Below are 3,868 nucleotides of genomic sequence, written 5' to 3' on the forward strand. Positions count from 1 at the left end.
AATCTCAGTATGAAACCTTTAACACATTGAGTATGCATGTTGTATGGAGTGAGGATGTTATAGGGCATTACTTTTACATTATATAATTAGAAATTGTTTACTTGCACTAAATGAAGTGTTGGTGAAGGCTCCATCTGCATGCTGAAAATTTTTAAACTGACATTAATATGTTGGGCATCTCAAATAATTATGGAATTGAATTGATTGTCATTTCATGAAAACTGGAACAAAAATGAAATGACGTTGATTACTAGTCTCTTTTAACTTCCTCCATGGTTTGGATGTTGGATAAAGGGTAGATGAAAGCTTTGGCCTAAGTATTTACTTACCTGTTCCAGAAGAGCATGGTTTGACTGCTGGGATCTCAATCGGCCTTCATCACCGGAAAATGTGTATATATATATATTAAGTGTTTTATGGCATGATATGATTGCCTCTCTTTGACTCAGTGGCGCCGTCCACCACTTCGACTGATGCAGACGCGGTTTACGAGCAGAATTTGATTATTTGATTTTATGTTTAAGAATTAACAGATTAATAAGTCTCAGAGTTGCTGATATTTGTTTATCAGGATACTTATTGCTAATAGCTTGTTTTGCTGTGTTTAGAAACACCTTTTCTGGCAGCATTACATTTTTCATGTTGCCAAAACATATTCAGTATCTTCTTTCTGAACCTGAATTAAAACTTTCAATTAGCCTGTTTCTGGGCCAATGGGGATATGTTGTGCAATAGACAGGAAAGGGATTGAAATTTGCTGAGTTAATCTTTAGTTAGCTGAAAAATCCTTGTTCGTGTGTTTTCCATAGATTTACTGATAAATGCGTGAAAAAGGTTCATTGGCAAGAAACATTTTGAGTTAACTAATAGCTCGTGTGTTGTGTGTAATGGATTGTATGAACATGGCTTAAGGGCGGCAATAGTTGTGCAATATTTTAAGATGATGAAGGAAGAAATGGATCTTGAAAATAAGGATGTATATGTTAAATCAATCAAAATTTTCTTCATATTGTTTTTAGTAAGAAAAAATGTGATGGTAATATTAACTAGTCTTTTTTGTCAAAAAGAGAAGGTGATATCAAGAATTGTTCTTTATCAAATAATCCAAAAAATTGCAAATTTAATGTCAAATAAGAGAAGGTGATATCAAGAACTCTTCTTTATCGAGTAGTAAATTTTTATGTGCAAATTTAATGCTAGACTTCTTTGTCAAATAAGTATAAGGTAATATCAAGAACTCTTCTTTATCAAACTAGTTGTAGTCAACATGCGTTGAACGTTATTCTCTGTTTTCGAAATTTTGTAGAAATATTGTTTTTAGGTGTTGAGTCAACAATCAATACTAATAGATGGCTGTATTGTTTATATAAATTGTTGATGAAAATGAACATTTTATTATATAAAAGCATCTTTATATATACAACGTTTTTATCAAATAAAGAGTATCTAATTTCGAAAAGGAATTATCGTGGCTCAATACTCATATTTCTAAATCATCATGGATATTTGCATATTGTAGGGTTCAAGAAACAGTAAGATAGATTGATGGCAAAATTTTCTCCCAGAGCGGAGAAAGATGAACAGTCAAATCACACGGCATTGTTAATATACTTTTGCCTGGTATGTTATTTGTTCTGTATTTTGATCACTCGAAGTATAATATATTAATATCATCCTTTGAGTTGTCCTTTCTTTCTATATTCATAGCTGAGATTCCTTTTCTATGATCAATTTCTGGTTCAATTTAGTTGAATTTCTGATTTCTATGTGCAGTTTTGCCAGCCCTTGTTGAAAGGATGGAAATGGAATGATAAATATAAGGAATGGTTTGCTTCTGACAATAGAAACTTTATTTTCCTTTTTTCCTATTAAAGGGAAGAAAAGTTTCAAGGCACTTTTGGCATGTTGAACTTGATAGGATTAGACACGCACAAGTACGAGTCATGCGTCATGAAATCTATCAGCTTTTTGATAAAGTTTTGATTTTTAGTACATTGAACTCGATAGGGCTAGATGTAATCTAGAAGTTGAGAGATGCCATGAAGTATGTTAATTAACTTGATCAAAGTTTAAATATTTTGGTCATTGAACTCGATATGGCTGGACATGATTCAGAATGAGAGTTATTTAATAAAATGTGTTAATTGACCTATTCAGATTTATTTTTTTGCACATTGAACCCCATATTGCTGAACATGATTAATAATGAGAGAGATGCAATAAAATTTGTTAATTATCTTGTCAAGTTTTGATTTCTGTCACATTGAACTCAATACGGCTTGACATGGTTAAGAATGAGAGAGATTTGATTTATATTTGTATGGCTTCTGTTTTTGCAGAATCAACACTACAACATCATAGAACTGATGCGAAAGGCTGGACATGGTGAATGAGAGAGATTTGATTTATATTTGTGTGGCTTCTGTTTTTGCAGAATCAACCCCTACAACATCTTAGCGCTGATGCAAAAGGAAGAAATAGGACGGGCATGCGAGTCGTTCAAACTCTCAAGTCTGGTTTCCCAGGGATGCAAGGGCCAAAACCTGCATTTAGCAGGGATCACGACCGGTAAAATAATCTCTAGATATAAATTTACCTAACTGTTACTCGTAAAGTTATTCTTCTGTTTGAGCTTTTATTTCCTGCTCTGAACATGCAGGATTACTTTGAAGTCATTATATCTACGATGAAGATGATTTTCCACCAACGCTTTATTACAGTCACCGGAAGAAGAAATGTATACACGTTCCTTATTAATAAAACATGACAGAGAAATTAATTTATTTTTCAAAGCATGAGGTGGTTCGTAGGTTTGTCTGTAACTCGTTCCGAAATAAAAGTAGAAGTTCAAGTTGAGCTGTCTTTATAGAGATGATGGAAATCAGCTTCTTGATCCAGGGTTTGTTTTCGCCATCACAAAATATAGTATAATCACAAAAAGGCATGGTGTTGAAGATGTCGAATGCAGTTTGTATAGATAAGTGCTCTCACTATATATATATATATAGTGTTGAAGATGTCGAATGCAGTTTGTATAGATAAGTGCTCTCACTATATATATATATATATATATATATATTTTTTTTTTAATAAAGTATGAAAGTATTTTGTAATAATTGAATTAGTAGTGACAAAGTGAACATGAAGAAAAATAATCGCGGTATAAATCATTAGGTATATGTTTGAGAAAATCTTAAACTGTGTCGAATGGTTTGATTTAGGTTTGAGGTTTTTTCAAACCATTTAAAATGATTTGGTTTGAAAGTTCAGTCAAATCGAATTACTTACTCCTTTTATTATACAATAGGACAATAGACTACTCCAAATTTCTATAAATGTGATCATAGAGTTGAAGGATTCTTTCTCTTTGACCAGGTGAAGAAGAAGGTCCAGAATCCTTAACAAAATTGAGATGTGAACTAAGTAAGTCAAGGAAAAAGAATAAACCACGTAAACAGTTGGAAGAAGCAAGCTATGAAGCCAACTAATAAAGCAGCTAAGCATCATTGATTTGTTAAATCTTTGCTTGACCAACTTTCAACCTTCGTGAGGATTTGGTGTGAACTATTCGACAGATTCTCACTTTGTTGTAACTCGTCTCACCTCTTGAACGAAAACAAGATACCTTTTATTAGGAACCAATATTTCTAGTTTTCCATATATTTTATGCACCAATTTCTTGCTTAGTCTCAGTCATATACATTATTTTTAATTCAAGACAGGTTAATGGGAGGTTGAAGGTCTGAACTCAAAATCATACTACTCCCTCGAACTATTTTCAATGGCTGTGGGTCAGCTCAACCCGTAATCCTGCATTTTTTTATATCTATCTATTATCTTCAGTGCATTTCATGGACCGCAATTTTAA

General features: G+C 32.7%; 1 protein-coding gene across 6 annotated transcripts in view; it reads left to right on the forward strand.

Annotated features, from left to right (window-relative positions):
* LOC111395889 (pentatricopeptide repeat-containing protein At2g26790, mitochondrial) overlaps positions 1 to 3,644 on the forward strand; it is a 6,494-nt gene extending 2,850 nt beyond the window's left edge. For 2 of the 6 annotated variants that reach the window (XM_023022094.1, XM_023022099.1), the window contains 3 exons: positions 1,520 to 1,620; positions 2,340 to 2,568; positions 2,660 to 2,853. The gene's annotated coding sequence lies outside the window, so the exon portion shown is untranslated. Of the gene's footprint in view, positions 1 to 1,519; positions 1,621 to 1,773; positions 1,827 to 2,339; positions 2,569 to 2,659; positions 2,854 to 3,375 lie in introns of those variants that run through there. The other 4 variants (XM_023022095.1, XM_023022098.1, XM_023022097.1 and 1 more) reach the window with 4 other exon arrangements.
* The last annotated feature ends 224 nt before the right edge of the window (positions 3,645 to 3,868 follow it).

The sequence above is a fragment of the Olea europaea genome, chromosome 6 (genome assembly GCF_002742605.1).
Source record: "Olea europaea var. sylvestris chromosome 6, O_europaea_v1, whole genome shotgun sequence".
In the NCBI taxonomy this organism is placed as follows: Eukaryota; Viridiplantae; Streptophyta; class Magnoliopsida; order Lamiales; family Oleaceae; genus Olea; species Olea europaea.